Source organism: Macadamia integrifolia, chromosome 2, assembly GCF_013358625.1.
Source record: "Macadamia integrifolia cultivar HAES 741 chromosome 2, SCU_Mint_v3, whole genome shotgun sequence".
In the NCBI taxonomy this organism is placed as follows: domain Eukaryota; kingdom Viridiplantae; phylum Streptophyta; class Magnoliopsida; order Proteales; family Proteaceae; genus Macadamia; species Macadamia integrifolia.
In genome coordinates, this window is record NC_056558.1 from 19,959,114 (window position 1) to 19,978,602 (window position 19,489).

At 39.0% G+C, this 19,489-nt stretch overlaps 1 long non-coding RNA gene across 1 annotated transcript; it reads right to left on the bottom strand.

The window, feature by feature from the left end:
- Window positions 1-4,773: 4,773 nt before the first annotated feature.
- Window positions 4,774-7,295, bottom strand: LOC122093727. The gene is made up of 3 exons (XR_006144541.1): window positions 7,164-7,295; window positions 6,260-6,328; window positions 4,774-5,022 (listed from the first exon to the last, which is right to left on the bottom strand). It is a non-coding gene; the product is annotated as an uncharacterized LOC122093727 (long non-coding RNA).
- Between the last annotated feature and the right edge of the window lie 12,194 nt (window positions 7,296-19,489).

Consider the following 19,489-nt stretch of genomic DNA (forward strand, 5'->3'; position numbering starts at 1 on the left):
GCACAATTTGATGAATTATGGTTAAGTTTTAGCATTTACATTATGCACAGTTATTTCTTAAGATATTTGGTTTATGATTTCATTTGATGTTTTTATAGGCAGTAATTGTCTTAGTTATAGGCAATATTTTGCCACAGTTCAAAAGGTAATGTTTGCCACATTTTAAGACAGTATTTGTCACAGTTCATAGGCAATATTCGCCACAGTTTATAGGCGGAAGGCCACAGTTAGATATTAACCACAGATCAAAGGCGATTTGCCACAGTGAAGGTTAATATCTCAGTTAAGGACCTACATAGAATGACAACAGTGTAATTTGAGGATATGTCAATATTTCTATGATGGCATCCCACATAGATTTGTGTTAAGAAACTTACTTATGTTTGTAATAACAAAAAGTTGTATGCCGTATATTGAGGTGTATCTTCTGCTGTTATTCGATGTGACTGGTTTTTCAACTGAATCACAGTAAGAGTGGTTAATGTAATAAGATTCTATGGCCACACCAATTTAAAAGACATCCTTATAATTAATGTAGCCCAAGTGGGAGATTGTTGGATTTATGGGATAAATTAATTATTCAGGTTGATTAAATGGGTGAGAGTCAAATTGCATGAACCGGTTCGGTCCACTCTCAAGCTTAGGGATATGCTGGCTCAACCCATTGTGGTTTAGGGTTTTGAGTGCAGGACAGTATTATAAATACTAGGTTTTGGGTCCCTACAGCCATTATTCACTCTTCCCCACTTTACCACTAAAGTGAGAGAACCAAGGAGGTTTAAGGGGTTGTAGAAGATCCATAGCCAAGCCAAGAGAGCGAAAGTGGGAGTGACCAACATCAATCATCTTCAGCATACTAGGTGAAAGGTACAAATCGATCCTCCATAATTTTATTAGATTCGTGTTCTTGTTTTTCCTATGTGGTTTCCTCCATAGGGTTTCAATCTCAAACCCATAGGGAGTTCCAACAGATGACCCTCCTTTGAAGAGACTCAGAATGGGAAAGCGAACTTCCTTGACTCCAACAAAGGCTGCTTCCATTGTAGTTGGTCATACCAGATTACGGTCAACCACCCAAGCATCTAGTTCTCCCTCAAAGCCATATGAAGAAGATACCAATCCCTTCCTCATCATACTGTTGTTTCTAGAGTTTTTGGTGACTCACACCAAACTAAGAGAATTGAAAGTAAAGCTGCATCAGGTCGCCCTACACCCTTTTGCCCGTCAAATCATGTTAAATTTTTTCTTAATGACTACAAAATTATGGCCATTCTGGTATGAAATCTTCTGCAAAGGTTGCATCTTTGATCCCTAGAAGAGACCAGAAAAATTCCACATGACAGTACCATTTCCATCTCTTGTAAACCCCAGTACATCCACCTTATTATCTCCACAAGATTCTGAAGATGTAAAAGATTTCGCTTTGATTTATCTCTTAATTTAAATAAATTTTAAATTCTAACTACCTTTATATATATTGATTTCAGACTTCTCCCCCTCTCCTTGACTTTGATAATTTGAAGGCTTAACTGAGCGCTTTTAAGATTTGTCCCAACCTTCCCCCAAAAGTTCATTCTGGTTGATTCTCCTCAAACCCCTTATGAAATCAATCAGGCAAAGGCATTCTATTGCTCATTGAAGATCCAGTCAGAAAAAGAGATCTCTAATCATAAACAAATGGCAATCATGGGGAGGGTTGCAAGCGCACTGCTTGTGAATCCTAGCTTGACACTGCTCAACGTGACTGAGCAGCGTAGGCTAAAGAATTAAGTCTGTTTATTGGTGGCTATGTTCCTCAAGCACTTGAAGGAATGAAAGAAATCAAATCTTTTCTTGACTATCACAAGGCTTCCACTCTTCAGATGCGGGCTTAATTCTTCAAAATGGCCCCCATGAAGGGAGTCATGAGAATCGAAAAAAAGGGCAAGTTGAGACCAAGATATGTTGGACCATTTGAAATCCTTGATAGAATTAGGCAAGTTGCTTATTGAGTTACCTTACCACCAGCTTTATCAAATGTTCACAATGTCCTCCATATATCAATGCTCACGAAGTATGTGGCAGATCCTTCTCACGTGCTGAGCTATGAACCATTACAATTAAAGAAGGACTTGTCCTATGAAGAGGTACCTACTCAGATATTGGACCGTAAGGAACACATTCTTCGGAATCATACAATTTCTTATGTGAAAGTCCTTTGGAGGAATCACTCAATTCAGGAGGCATCATGGGAGCGCGACTATTATAACATCCAAGATACACACAAATTTCAAGACAGAATTTATATAAGTGGGGAGGATGTAATGCCCCAAAATATGTAGGCCTAATGACAATGCTAAGGTATAGACAATTAGTATAGCATGGTGGGGTAGGTACAATATATGTTATGTTATATATGTTGGATATTGTGTCCATCAAACCCAATTTTATTGAATGAAGCAGTTCATTTCATATATAGATTATTTTTATTTTATCGCATGTGATCATAAAAATGCAATTATGTCCATAATTTGTTTAAATTCAGTCACAACTAGGATTTGGATTGGGCATCCATATCATATGGTTGTCGCATTACGTATGACCAGACAAGGTGATGTCGGGATATGAATGCAAGCACACATATTGTGTGTGTGTGTGTTGGCGAAGAGTCTACTATATCGTATCCCACACGCATAATTGCCTGTGCTAATTAATGGGATAAACATAATGTCACATCTATCTTAAGCCTGAGAGATACTATTCACTATGTGAATGAAATGTACACTTAGACATAACAATGACAGAGGTCCAAATTGGACCAATGCCATTATGTTGGATGTGTGTCTAATTTGCATGAGCAATAGGTATGTCAATAAGGTAATCACTGCCCTTATACGAGAACACCAATGTGGGGTTTCAATGCATGTCATTGGATTGGAATTAGAGCTCTATACTATTTGTGAAATAGTTCTAAGATTGAATGCGTTCATATCTTAACCAATCCCGTCATTTGCATGCACACCCCTTGAATTATATACTATGGCATAAGGGTATGGCGGTAATTTCATGTGTCCCTAATATTCCATAATGAGGGTGTTGGTCAGTGGGGATACTTGGATAATTTCATATTTATTAAATTCTTGATTTTTCTAATCCTATCTTAATAAGTTAATGATAGGATTGAATCATCCCTATTAGACTCTACCTCTTCCCTTTATTTGGAAACAAGCAATACGGTCCAGATAAGATTAAGTGAATTTGGGAAAGAAGAAATTAAGGTGACTCTTGGGAATTTGGATTCCAAATTAAGTAGCCTTGATTTTGGGAAAGAATAAATTAAGGTGACTCTTGGGAATTTGGATTACAAATTAAGTGGCCTTGATTTTGGGAAAGAAGAGATTAGGGTGACTCTTTGGAATTTGGATTCTAAAATTAAGTAGCCTTGATTTTGGGAAAGAATAGAAAAGGGAAAACCTCTTGAGTTCATTATATAAACCCCTCCCCCCTCTCTCTCTCTCACACACACACAACACTAGTCTCTTCTCTGTATTTTCTCTTTTCTATGTTTTTTGTTCATTCTCCAAAAAGGAGAAGGATATAGATTGGTTTTGAAAAACTTTTTTCACAATTGAAGTTGTACTCAAAAGCTTGTGAAGTTTTGGAGTTTAAGTCTAACTTGAAGTTCTTGACCAAAGTTTGTCTTTCAACAAAGAGGAAGAACCATTGGCTATAGTAGGCGTCACATTTGAGGCTCTCTGATCAGGTATATTTTATTATATTAATTATTCATTTATACCTTTTGGTATAAACTTCTTTTAATTGATGAAATTGAATGCGAAAGAACCCGATTTTCATTTCCGCTGCGTCTTGGGTATGGTTCGGGATCTCCAAATCCTAACAATATATATATAGTAAATATGATGTATGCTTATGTATGATGTGTGCTAAGGTGCTGAATGGGGTAAGGGTTGTTGCCAACCATGGCATGCACCCTCTCTTCTCATTTCTTCCATTTATACTCTTCCTCATGAATTACATTCAATAACCATTACCTAAGTGAATATTTACTTTGTCTTCTTCTCCACTAATATTTAAGACAAACCAATGAGGTGAGAAGGTAAGTCTTAACTTTTATTGAATTTCATTTCTAACAACAAAATTTAATTTCACATATGGGGAGATGGATAGAATTAAAAACTGTTATGTTTTAGGTGGAGTTTAATACGAATGAAAAGAGAATGGCTGGAAGGTTTAAAGAGGGAAGGTAGAGTCATCTTCCTTTCTTGTTTTGGAGAAGATTTGAAGAATTTGAGAGCATTAAGAGAAAAATAGATAAGAAGAGTCATTTCAGTGGTTTGTGAAGGGATTTGAGGGTTGAAATTGATGATCAAGAAGGCTTGAAGCTAGGGAGCAAGGAGGAGTGAAGGGCCCGAGCTAGAAGAGAGGATTTGTGTTCTTCAAGAGGTAGGACTTCTTTCCCATTTCTGATTCAGTGTTTATATTTAATGGGAGAGATTAAAAACTAGGGACTAATGATAATTGAGAGAGAAACCGAGAGGGAGGAAGTGTGCATATGCAACTTATCTTCAAATCAATTTTGGATTTTAAAAATAAAATAAATAAAGAGGGCAAAATTATAAGAAAGAGAGAGAGAGTGTGTGTGTGTGTGTAACAAACCACACCTTGCCCTCCATATGGCATAGGCATGAGGCACTGGAAATACCAATCCAGTCAGCCAACCAACACCCAGGATCCGGATGCTTGTAATAACCAAACCCACAACTAACTCAACTCTAAAATCAAAGTATATGTAAAATTCCAAAAAGGTCAGAATGTCCATGTGGTGATCAGCTACAATGATAACTCTATAATATTACACGCCCATTAATAATTCTCCACTGGTTACAACAAATTACATAATACCACTTACACTTACTTTACAATATTAAAACACAAAGTATCAAGTCCTTGTCTATAATCACTCCCTGTCCATGACTTCATCTGCAACCAATCTCCTGATCTTCTTTGCTTCAACTTCAAAACCTATGGAGGAGTGAGGATTGGGCAGTGAGCACGAGTATGCTCAGTGAGGGATGGGGGCATACAAGCACACAAGCATGCAGAAATTATAAATAATAAATAATTCAAGCATTTCATTTCATAAGCATACAAGAATCATAATCATAAATAAACTCAACATACTACACCACATGTCTACAGCACCAACCCATCCAACATACAGCCTCTCAAATTACATATCATCAACTCATGTATCACACCACATTTCAAATTCATAACAATCAACTCATAATGCAGCATCCACATGGTTCACTTATTTATTACTAAGTCTCATCCTATGGGTTAAGTGCTATAAGCAATGTAGGTGGAATTCCCTATCCTGTACATTGGGCCCTCAAGAATACAAGCTCGTTGCAGGCAGGAGCCAGCTAATCCCGGTCCTTAGTCCCCCGGCTAACCCTAAAATGGTAACCCTAACACCATAGTTTCGATCAAAGCCTCGATCCCCTATGTGTCCGACAACCATGTATATGCTACACCATACCATGATGTGGCCCCTCAGGATACAGTACATCGTATCCAAGCGTAGTAGTTCTACATGACATACCACAGTGGGATTAGCCAATACCTGACCCCCTATTGGCAAGGGGTTACAGCACTGGGGTTGTGTGCAAACTACATGTGAGAGTCATCCAATATGTACTTTTGACTATAGCTGTAAAATTGACCTCTGAGCCCACGGTACCAGAAATGCACCTCGGCCACACCGTGCCATAGACCGTCAATATTACATCCACTTCCACATACACACACACACACATGTGGTTCTAGGAGTAAAACTGAACTCTAAGCCCACGGTATCAGAAATGCACCTCAGCCACACCATGCCACAGACTGTCAATATTATAACCATCACCATGCACAACACACATCTGTGATCCTAGATGTAAGACTGACCTCTGAGCCCACGGTTTCGGATAGAACCTTGGTCACACTGTGCCACAGACCATTAATATTACACCCAACATCACATCTTCATTCACAGTATACATCCACAACTCATCGTATCTCTGATTTGGAAGCACATGTTTCCAAAAATTAGATTTCACACACCATCCAATACAAATGCATTACCACAGTAAATTCAGCAAGAAGGATAATAAATTGCAAGCAAGCACATTAAAGCATGTTAGAATATAATTATACCCAACAAAATACAGCAAGGCACAAAAAACACAGCAAAACAAAGAAGACCCCTCACCTAGACAATCCGAATCAGTTTCCACTTTTCCAGATGCTGAACTTGTCCCCTCACAGTTAATTGGAACTCCTAAAATCAAAATTATATATATTTGTCAAAATAAACTTTGAGTTAATTTACATCCTAATTGAGTCACTTTATATTCCCCTACAATCCCTATAGATCCCCTCTCAGACCCACACTTTGCTGTCAAAGTCTGAGGGCAAAATGGTCTCTGGAAGCCTAACCAACTGGAGACCCTGGCCCGACCAGCCGGCCAGTTGTCTCCCACCCGTCATGCCTTTTCTACAGAATTTCATTTTCTACTTGCTTTCCAACAATTCTGTCATTGTGGCCTTGTTTCTTTACTGAACTTTCATAACAATAATACATTTCTCAATTTCCATCACTTTAATTATCAATTTACTAATCCATTAATTAATTTTGATTAATTATACAATTTCAGCAAGAATCTCCAAAATCATTCCTCATTTTTCCATAATCTCATTCACAAGTAAGGATTTGAGTAAGAACTTCATAATCAGACCTTAATCTAAGGTTGCATGCATGAAATTCTTCTCTAATGGCACTTTGCATGTAAGAAATTGAACCTAAATTATCATGCATGAACTCTTATAACCTTAGAACCGAATTTAATGTAACATTCCTCTAAATCCACATGCATTAGTTCTGTTTAAAAAATCTGAGTGAGAATTCTCACTCTCAAGTCCCAATCGGCCATGTTAAGTGTGCATCCCTACACATCTTCCAAACCAGTTCTTCAAATTAAGAAATCAAACTTCATAAAATGAGGATTCTGCTGAAATTTTTCCAGAATTCCTTCCTTACAACAGAATTCAGTCATACCCCTCTCTATTTCCAAATTCTTTCTTACTACAAGTTCCTATAAGGAATAAGTACCTACCCCTTTGCTGGATTCTGCAGCAGCCTTCCAAATAAGTCAATCTCTTCTCCAATCTTCTTCTCTTCTCTTCTCTTCTCTTCTTCTCTTCCTTTCTTCTTATTCTTCTTATTCTTCTTTCTTCTTTCTTCTTTCTTCTTTTTCCTCTCCTTCTCTTTTCCCATTTCGTTTCTTTTTTACAGAAAATGAGAGAAGGAAATAACTCTCCCTCCAATTTATAGGCTAACAGACTAGGGTCTGTTTGGCTAGGTAGATTTTTCATAAAAACTCACTTTCTTCCTGACTATTTAAAATTTAATAACTTAGAATAGGAAATGTGTATTGATATAAAGCCACCTGCATAATCACCCCGAAACATTCCTCTATCTATGGTAAAAAGTGGGTGAAAAACCCCTTTCAATCGGTGGTGCCCACAGAAGAAAAACGCAATTTCTGGGCATTCTGTCCCAAGGACAGACAGACTGGTTGGACAGAATCTCTCTAGCTGGTTGTGCGTTCTCCATCCTGTTGCTGTCCATCTTCTACCCAAAGTCTACCCCCTTATGTGAGACTCTTTCATTATTATAGGCACTCCTAAGCCCCTTCAAAACTTTCATTTAAATTTCCAATTCATTTTCTCTCACCTACTCCATTAATTTATTATTTCTTTCCACCAAATACCTTTCTTCATAAAATTTCACCTTTAAGACTGGGGTTATGAAATCAGGGTGTTACAGAGAGAGAATGAGAGAGAGAGAGAGAGAGAGAGAGAGAGAGAGAGAGAGAGAGAGAGGGTTGAGTAAAAGGAGGACCTTCTACGTTTTTGAAAAAACTAAATACTACTACTACGAATAATAATAACAGTAGTATCAATAATAATAATAATAATGATAATAATAATAATAGTAGTAATAATAATAATAATAATAATAATAATAATAATAATAATAATAATAATAATAATAATAATAATAATAATAATAATAATAGTAGTAGTAGTAGTAGTAGTGACAATAATAATAATAATAATAGTAACAATAACAAAAGACATTCAATTAGATAGAAATCTAGCACACTAATTATGCACTAATTGAAATGCAAATGGAGAAAAAGAAAGACCTATAAGAAAGAAGGGGAAAAAAGAAAGGAAAGAAAAGAAGGAACAAAGAGAAAGGAAAAACAAAAGTCAGAGGGAGCTACGAGAAGGAGATGGAAGAGAGACCGAGAACCAGGAAGTGGGATGAGATAGCAGTGATTAAGGAAGGTTTGTGTACAAGTAGCTATACTCAGGGTAAGTGGACTATGCCATGATTCACCTGATATACATGAGATTCTCTATAGTATGTATGTATTTTGATGTATGAAAAGTAGTTTTAAAACATAGTTCATGAAAGATGTTTTAAGCATAGTTTCATGTCCGCCAAGAAGCGTGGAGGTAAGACCCAAAGTCAAGACACTACTCAGATGCTTTGAGCTCAAGAGCAAGACAAGGGAGAGGAGTTAAGGCAGATCAATAAACTACCCAGTGAGGTGATATGAACAAGAGATTTTAACATGTTATGAAAGATGTTTTTATGCATGTATGAAAAAGGAATAAAAGCTAAAGTATATCTATTTTTGTACTAAGTGCGATTATGTCATGTTTTATCTTACTGAGCTAATTCCCTTTAGCTCACCTCACTACAGTTTTTTGTCTTACAGCCTCAGGTGTGCCTTGGTACAAAGGAAAGATCAATTGAGCATAATAGAGGTTTTGTATTTTTGGAAGATTTTTGTTGTATTTGTACACAAGGTACATGATGTGTACGATTTGAATTGTGGAGATATGATTTGTATATTTGAGTTTGATAGATTTTATGTATATTTGACGAAATCAATCAAAGTACGCAACGGAAGCGCGATGTGTCCCATGAATAGTTAGGTGAATAGTAAAGGTGGGCCCAATGAATAGTTGACCAATGTTTTGAGGTTTTAAAGTTAATTGGTCATTTTTATGTCGTTATTTAACGATGGCCTGCGAGGGCCTACACCCATATCTCACTTGGATTTGGGGGTGTTACAAGTGGGACTTACATTGCAGACTTATGCTGAAGTCGTGCAAGTGGATAAGTCTATCGAGTATCAGCATCGAGATAACTTCACCAAACAAAAGGGTATGGGAAAGACACCAATGGGATCACAAAATTTTAAGGGAATAGGTAAAGCTTCTCGGGGGCCTTATCTCAATCCAACACTGGTTCAGTTCAGGAGGCCAGAGGTAAGTCAGGCTCCCCAGTCTTCCTAATCCAATAGTGCATCTTAACCAGTTGGTCCCAATCCTTGATGTTTTCATTATGATTAGCTAAGACAATTGGTTAGGAAATTTCCTCACCATCAGTTGGGTGACGTACCATACACTCTGCCTCTTAGACCATAGAAAACTTACTCGGCCAGCCGTCCAGTGCAGTCACAACAGAGCAACAGGCCCAAGACATATGTTTTTTCTATAACTGCAGAAGATGCAGAGGCTACTCTAGGTGTGGTGACAGGTACCTTTTCAATTTTATTATTTCCTACTCACATACTGTTTGACTCTACAGCGTCTCATTCATTTTTATCGCTGGCATCCGCTAGCAAGATGGGAATTCCACCCAAGAGCTTAACTCACAGTTTAGTGGTTAGTATAACCACAGAAAGTGTTATGGGTCTAGACTCAATGTATGAGCCTTGTCTAGTAACTGTTACTGGTCATGACATAGCACACCTAATCAAGCTAAATATGACTGACTTTGGCATGATTTTAGTAATGGATTGTTTGTCCACTTACAGAGCTCGTGTGCTATTTGTAGAGAAGATGATTATCTTCAAACCAGGTGATGTAAATGAGTTCACCTTTGTGGGAGATAAACCAAAGAAGAACAAGAAGATCATTTTATTAGCTCTCTAGGAGAAGAAGCTACTAGATCAAGGGTGTCAGGGTTACATAACATCTTTGAAGGATATTGAAGTAGAGGTCACACCATTAACCAAGCTAGATCTCATAAGGGTTTTCCAGATGTATTTTTGGATGATTTGATAAGATTACCACTAGACCACGAGATGGAGTTTGTGATAGACTTACTCCTACGGTTGGTAACTGTGTCAAAAGACTTGTACTGCATGGCCCCCATAGAGTTTAAGGAACTCAACTTGAGACAGAGGTGTTGGTTATAACTGATGAAGGATTATGACTGTTCTATCTGCTACCATCCAAGAAAGGCTAATGTAGTAGCTGGTAAAAAATCTCTAACTCTGACTCTTGCTTCATTAACAAAAAATGGGCATTTGATTGAAGAGGCCAAGAATTTGGATTTGGAACTACTAGTAGAAGGTATCACCTTGTCACTATCACCATTGGTGGTGTAGCCTAGCCTTGTGAATAGGACCACTACAGCTTAGATTACTAATGTAGAGTTGTAGAAATTGATAACTCACATCAAGGAAGGGAAACATAAAGACCTAGATTTCACCCTAATTGATGAGGGAATCCTCAGCTCTTAAGAAAAGATTATGTGTGCCTAAGGATGATGAATTGAGAGATATTATTCTATGAGAAGCATAAAACTCTCCATACTCCATTCACTCCGACAGGACCAAGATGTACAAGGACCATAAAGGTTCATACTGGTTGAAGGAATGAAGAATGATATAGCCACTCATATATCTAGGTGCCTCACTTTCCAGCAAGTCAAGGTTGAGAGGCAGAGACCCCATAGGTTACTATAGTCATTACCTATTCTGGAGTGAAAATGGGAGAACATCACAATGGACTTTGTTACTTGATTTTCTAGCACTAACAAGGGCATGGATGTCATCTGGGTGGTTGTTGACACCTTTTTCAGAGTAGCTCATTTCATTCCAATGAAAGTCACCTTCCCCGTGGAAAAGCTGGCCAAGTTGTATATTGACAACATAATTTGTCTTTATGGTGTACCAGTTAGCATTATCTTGATTAGGATCATAGATTTACTTCTAAATTCTGGGGATGCGTACAGAAGGCTATAGGTACATAGATGAACTTTAGTACGACATTCCATAGACCGATGGGCAATTAGAAAGGACCATTCAAACCTTAGAGGGCATGCGTCGGGCCTATGCTCTTAATATGAGATAGTTGGGATGAGCACGTCTCACTTATCAAGTTCTCCTACAACAATAGCTATCAAGCTACCATCGTATGTTTCCATTTGAAACATGGCATGGTGAAAGTGTCAAACTCCTCTCTATTGGGACGAAGTTGGTGAGTGGTGTATCTTAGGTTCGGACATGATATAGGTCACTAGTGAGAAGGTGGGTGTGATCAGAGAAAGAATTAAAGTAGCTCAATATAGGCAAAAAAGTTATGCAAATGTTAGGGGAAACCATCTGGAGTTTGAAGTTGGAGATAAAGTGTTCTTACAAATCTTCCCAATCAAAGGGGTGATGTGGTTTGGAAAGAAATGAAAGTTGAGTCCTAGGTTCATAGACCATATGAAGAGTTGGCGCGGATATGATTAGTAGCGTATAGGATAGCATTACCATCGGAGTTGGACGTTGCACATGATGTCTTCCATGTGTCAATATTGAGGAAGTACATACCCGACCCAACTCACATCTTAGCCTACAAAACACATGAGCTGGATGGAGATTTTGCCTATAAAGAGTATCCTGAGAAGATTATTGATCAGAAGGACCACATCCTATGCAATCGTATTGTTTCCTTCATCAAGCTACAGTGGATGAACCACCCAGAGCAAGAGGCATCCTGGGAGCGAGAAGATGAGATAAAGAAGAAATACCCTAGATTATTTAACCTACTAGCTATGTTGAATTTCAATGACAAAATTCTTATAAGGTGGGGAGAATGTTACACCTATGCCCTAATCCTGATCACGCTGGATGTCTTTAGCACTAACGACTTCTAGATTGCGGTAATCTACTATCGTGAAGGAAGGAATGGACCGACCTGCCAATCAAGGCTTGCCTGAAGAACTAGAAAGGATTCAAGCCTTCCAAGCCTTAGTGGTAAGTGACCTAACACCTCCCCACTTGAATCCCCTCGCTTGTTAGAAATTTTCGAGAAGACCTTGCACACATCCCTAGGAAAAACCCCTAGTGATTGGAAATAGTTAGATATAAGGTTATCAAACACAGTAATGGGAAGACCATTGAAAAGAGTACCTCAATCCAATGGTGCTTGCTATACTAAAATGGCTTAAATGCCCTTGGGTCCCGCTAGGCATATCATGGCCAGCTCCGACCAACCTCCCACACTCAATCTGGTGACCTCAATCTGGTGGTGCTTATTGTACTGAAATGGCTCAAATGGCCTTAGGTCCTACTAGGCGCATCATGGCCAGCTCTGACCAACCTCTCACACTACCTTATACCTTTCCCTATGACTTGCACACCCTGTGAGTCTAAGGTGGTGGGCCCACGTGACCTGACTAATGGCTTAGCTCGTTTTGATCCCAAACAAGTGCATCGGCAAACAAGCCCTAAGGCCATCCTTAATATAAGTGAGAAATGAGCTCATTTTCTCATTTCTCACCAGAGCTCAACTTGGGAGAGGGAGAGAAAAGAGGAAAAGGAGAAGAAGAAGAAGGAAAGGGAAGCTCCTGGCTACATGCGTGATTGTCAGTTGCCACCGAGGGTAGGTGCTACCTTCCCAAAACCCCTTTTCCCTTCATTTTTGGTTTTTGTTTGTGAGAAAACCATGGATTCATCTGGTTGGAGGGTACGCCTTGACCTTGGTGACTTTGATGGTCGGGTTGGTATGCATTGCACTCCCCCGCGTGTACCCTGAGCTCAAATCAAGTTACCCGAGCTCCGATGACAATTTGACCAAATAGGAAGGTTAGGGTTTCGACCGTTTGGTCATTATATCTCCTAAATGGCTTGGTGAAGACATAAATAGTTTGTCTTAAATGAGAGGTGAGAAGATCCCTACATCTTTACGGAACAAATCTCGACGATTGGGTCCGAGCTAGCAAACCCTTATGAAGTTACTGAAATTTTGGGTTAGTCACTAGAAGAAGACCCACTAAAAGGATAGGGCCAATCCGATGACCCAAATTCGATGACTTCTAACCTTAATTGTTCTCCACCTAGGCCACCAGATTCACACAGTGTCAATCCGATTACCTGAATCTAGTGACTTCTTGACAATTCTGATACTGTTTAGGGGAAACCCTGTGGGCCCCCCTAAGTGTTTACGACATGTGTTAATGCCCATTTACTATTTTACCTAGGACAAAGATGATCACAATTCGGTGAGGCCTAATGGGGGTTTAAATCAAGTGTCCAACTTGGAAATTTTCACCCATCCGATCTACAGACAAGGTGAGTGGCAGTGTGACTTTCTTTTGGAGTGTCTTGACATTAAAGAACTGAGTTCATGCCATAACAATCATGTTTCGATAATTCAACTGTGTATGATATATGTGAATTGTATAACATTTTAAAATTTTTATTAAATTGTATACTTGTTTTGGACTATATGATGGGATCTAATGTGGCCTAGGTAGTTCCAGTACCATGATCATTGTGTAGATGATTGCATCATGCATTGGGTGTACATTAGAGTTAGCTATGGTTGTGGATGCATGATGTGGCCGATGATAATTTTGGTATCATGTGCATTAGAGTTAGCTATGGTTGTGGTAAACGGTGTGACCAATGGTAATTCTGGTACTGCGTATCCCATACTCAATTGTATGTATGCTAGATAGGCTTGGGCATGGATATCATGTGGCCGATGGTGATTCTAGTATCATATTCCATAGTACATGTACCTTTATGAAAGGCATGTAGCATATTGTAGTTAGGTCACACTCCCGATGCTACAAACCCTTGCCAACAGGAGGTAAGGTGTTGGATAACCTAACTATGGTATGTTCGATGAACCCTTTTAGAATGCCACTTTTGTGGTACGATGTGGTTGTCGCTGGAGGCAGAAACTAGTTTGATGTGGTCGATGGTAATTCTGGTGTTGTGACTGCTAGGAGGGGGTTACCAAGGGTTTGCTGGGTGACTGATGATCGCATTTCAAGACCGATAGGCTCCTATTCACAACTAGGGTTTGTATCGATGAGTGACCGATATGAGAATTTTGGGACATGGGATACAATCTAATGTGTTATAGTAGCATGAACCCATCTTAGTTATATGTTAGGTGCTTTAAAGAAAAATGAATTGCATCATTCTTGCATCATAGACTATGTGTATATGCTTGCATGAATCTCATCCCTCATTGAGCTAGTTGTAGTTCACACCATGTGCGTGTTGCTTTTTAGATGGTGATGAAGGAATCGTCGTGCCACTGGGTAGTGGCACTTCTTCCTCTATAGCTGATTATGGTGGTGACTGGTGGACACCAGAACCCGAGAAGCATGATTTCGATTACACCTGTGATACCTGTGTATATGTCGCACCTTTAGCTGAGAGCGGGACTGTTGTCTTCTCTGATACCGTATTTTTTAGATGGTATATTTTGTGGGTAACTATATGTATGTTTTGGTAAATGTGGAAAAGTATAAATTTTGTTATGTAATATAATTAACATTAGTTGTTCCCCCAAATTTGTTTACATGATTCCATTATATTATACTCTGATTCCGCTGCTATGATTTTAGATGGTACAATTTGTGTTGTGATTGTGATGGTTAAGGTACTACTATTAGAAATCCTAGTAGAGATATAAGATGGGTAAGCATCTTATTCAACTACTGGTGTCCTAGTGGGAACAGGGTGTGACAAGCCTGACACCCTTTGCATATTGTAAACAATCATCTACAATGGCTGGCCAATAGTACCTAGGATGCCTGATCAGCCATCTCATCTTAGGTCCCGCTTGATGTGCACTATAAATCCCCTCATGTACTTCTACCATAATCTGCATGAGTTCATTCACACCAATAAATTGCAATAACAAGCTATCATAAATTTTTCTACATAATTCTTCTCCCCAAGCTACATAACCAATGAACCAATATCTGACCATTTGGTTAGTGTTTACATTGGGATTCTATACAAATTGTAGTACTAGTGTCACACCCCAATTCCAATAGACCTAACTTACCATTAGGAATACCGGTGGTGTGAGTAAGACACGTACCTATCATATGAACCTGCCAGTAGCTGTTGTTGTAAGCAAACTCCATAAGATTTATATACTCCTCCCAACTGCCACTCATTTCCATGGCATAGGCTCGAAGCATGTCTTCTAATATCTGTATGGTCCTCAGATTGTCCATCTGTTTGTGGATGAAAGGTTGTACTCAGGTTCAATTGTGATCCCAAGGCTTGCTGGAAGTTTTTTCAAAATCTAGAGGTAAACCTCGGGTCTCTGTCTGATACAATGCTCACTGGTACACCATGTAAGCATACCACATTATCTATGTAAAGCTATGCTAGCTTATCTATGGTGTAATTGGTCCTGATCAGAATAAAGTGAGTTGTCTTAGTAAGCCTATCAACTACCACTCAAATCACATCCATTCCCTTGGGTGTATGTGGCAATCCGGTGATGAAGTCCATTGTAATGTTATCCCACTTCCATTCGGGTACTAGGAGTGGTTGAAGAGTGCCAAAAGGTCGGTGCCGTTTAGCTTTGATTTTCTGACATGCAAGGCAAAGTCGACACATATAGAGCTATTGTGGACTTTATTGTTGGCCACCAGTAGTGTTGCTTTAGGTCTTTGTACATCTTGTTACTTTCAGGGTGAAAAGAGCACTCAAAACTATGTGCTTCCTTTACTATTTTGTCTTGTATTACCTCATCGCAGGGTACACACAATCTGTCTCAAAACAATAGTGCCCCATCACTGGCTAATGTAAAGCTAGGGTTATTCATTGTTTGTCCTTGAATCTTCTCTCTGATCTGCTGTAACTCAAGGTCCAAAGGCTGCTTCATTATGATTTCTTCCCTGATGGAAGAGTGTACCTGTAGAGCTGCCAAGGACATGGTCAACTGCTGAAAATTATTTGATTGGTGCTCTAGTTCGAAGGTTGCTCCCTCACATAAGAGGATTTCATCCATTAACATCACCTTCTGTACGAGCTCTGGACTAACAGCTAGATAGGCAAGTGACACAGTTTGAACTTTCTAGCTTAATGCATCTGTCACTACATTGGCATTCCCTGGGTGATACGAAATATCACAATCATAGTCTTTCATAAGCTCAAGCCATCTCCTTTGTCTCATATTCAAGTCTTTTTGGGTGAAAAAGCACTTTAGACTTTTTGGTCACTATATATCTTGCACTTTTCACCATACAAGTAGTGACGCCAAATCTTCAAGGCAAAAATGACTACTGCTAGCTTCAATTCATGGGTAGGGTAGTTCTTTTCATAGTCCTTCAACTGTCTAGAAACATGTGCTACTACCTTGCCGTGTTGCATAAGTACACAGCCCAATCTGATTTTAGAAGCATCAGTACACACTTTCATCCTACCTATCCCTTTAGGAATAGTCAACACTGGTGCCGTCAATAGCCGCTTCTTTAGCTCTTGAAAACTATCTTAACACTTCTTTGACCAATCAAACCTTACACCCTTCCTAGTCAACTTGGTCATTGGTGCTGAAATCCGAGAAAAGTTCTCGATGAAGCATCTATAGTAACCTGCCAAACCCAAGAAACTTCTAATTTCAATTATACTCTTGGGTATCTCCCAGTCTACTATGGCTTTTACCTTATCTGGATCCACTTCAATTCCATTTTCAGACACCATGTGCCCTAGGAATCCAACCTATTTGAGCTAAAATTCACATTTGCTGAATTTCGCATATAGCTGTTGCTCCCTCAGTCTCTGTAGTACCATCCTCAATTGTTTTGCATGGTCTTCTTCTGACTTCGAGTAGATTAAGGTATCATCAATGAAAACAATGACCCACCTATTGAGAACATCGTGAAACACTCTATTCATCAAATCCCTATTGAGAACATCATAAAACACTCGATTCATCAAATCCATGAAAGCTACTAGTGCATTGGTCAACCCGAAAGACAATACTAAGAACTCGTAATGACCATACCGAGTTCTAAAGGCTATCTTTGGTATATCACTACTCTTTATCTTGAGTTGATAATACCCGGATTTGAGGTCAATCTTTGAAAATACCTTAGCACCTTGTAACTGATCAAACAAATCATCAATGCCTGGAAATGGATACCGGTTCTTGATGGTTAACTTGTTCAATTCTCGGTAATCAATTCACATACATAAGCTCCCATCTTTTTTCTTAACAAACAACACTGGAGCAACCTAAGGTGATACACTTGGACGTATGAATCCCTTCTTCAATAGATCTTGCAACTGTACTTGCAATTCCTTTAATTATGTTGGTGCCATTTTGTATGGAGCCATAGACATCGGGGTAGCTCCAGGAATCAAATCTATAGCAAATTCCAGCTCCCTGTCAGGTGGTAGCTGAGTTAGATCATCTGGAAAGACGTATGAAAACTCCTTAACTACCTTGACTTCCTCTAAAGGTGTGACCTTTGCATCTAAATCAACCACCGATGCTAGGTACCCCTAACACCCATTTTCCAACAACTTCACCGCTTGCAGAGTAGAGATGAGGACCTTTTTAGCTGCTTTATTATATCTCGTTGGTATCAATTCCTACCCATCATCATCAATCACCTTGATCTATTTCTTGGCACACATCATGCTTGCTCGATGTGATGATAACCAATCCATACCTAGTATAACATCAAAATTATGTATATTGAATTTGATGAGTAGGTCATCTAACTGCTTTCCACTGATCTCAACAGTGCATGGCCCATATACTTCCTTCAACTGTGAAATTTTTCTTGTAAGTGTGCTAACTATCATCTTATGCTCTAATATCTTAGGTGTCATGTCAAGTTTTTTAGCAAATCTCTTTGATGTAAATGAATGTGAAGCCCCTGAATCAAACAAGACATATGTTAGTATACCTAATACAGGTAGGACACCTAATACAGCAATGCACATAAGTATAGCATGTCATCAATATTTACCAAAAGACAATTCTCAAATTAAATCTTACCTGCTACCACTTCTGTACTAGCTTCAACTTCCTCAGCTGGAAAAGCATACATCCTTCCTTATGGTTGACTCCCTTGAGTCAAAGCAGGTCTGTACCCATAAGGCTGGTTGGTTGGTAAAGTTGGTTAGGCTTGGTAATCTTTAGTAAAATGCCCATATGAATGGCAATTGAAGCAACGGTTCTGTAAAGCTTGAACTAAAGTGAGAGCTCTCTAAGCCTGACCCGTAGCAAGTGGAGGGCTAGGTGGCCTAGTAGTTATGGGCATTGTACTGGCATTCTAGTGAAAAGATGTAGTGCTAGGCCCTCTAGCGGGTCAAGAAGGATAACCTAATGGCCTGTAGGGCTGCCTATATGAAGGACCAAATCCGAATGATCTATGGAAATTCTTACTCGGGCCACCCAAATCCGCATAAGGATTCACTCTCTTCCACACTCCAAGTGTAAGGGATGATTCACTTTTCCGCTTATCTTTAATGGTTTTAGCCTTTTGCACAATTAAGGCATAGTCGGTGAGATCTAATGTCTCAGTATGAAAATTTCATATAGGTTAGTATTGCAACTCATTACATAATTGCTCAAATCTTAGTACACAACCTTGTGCACTTACTAAAACAATCGAGGAAAAGTGTACGTGAAAATTCAAAATCCAAATTTGCATACCATTATATGTGTCGGCCAAAATCTCCCTTATAACTTCATTAATTTCCAAAAATGACCTTCAAATCCACCAATGCAAGCCATGTAGGACCCACTGGTGTCACCAGGCACTCATTACCAAAACTAGTGGGTTAAAGACTGGTGGGTATGGCTGGCTGAAACCTGTCGGTTTTAAACCCCTGTTTTTGCCCCATTTCCTCTTCTCTCTCTTTCTCTCCAACTCAAGCGATTCTTGGGCGATTTTTGGGCGATCCTTTATGACTCAACTCACCAAATTGATGCAACAATCAGCAAAAGTTGCACACTCTCCCATCCAATCATCAAGGTGAGTTGTCAAACCCTCTTCTTCTATCAAAACTCTGGGTTTTTTTTTTTCTTCTTTTTGAATGGAAAAATCGTCAATGTATATGAAACCTTAGTTTTTTCTTCGATTCTCTCCATGAAAAATGATTTACATGCTAATGTAGAGCTTAGATTATAGTTTCCAAGCACTCTGATCCATAGAATGGAACCATTGAAGCAATTTCCCCCTTTTTTGTGCCCTAACTAGCGATTTTTAGGGCTTTGTGGGGTATCACTTCTTCTATGCTAATCTAGCATTTCATTTGCAATTTTGGCATCTATAATGTTCACAAATCATTCCATTGCATAGTTTGCC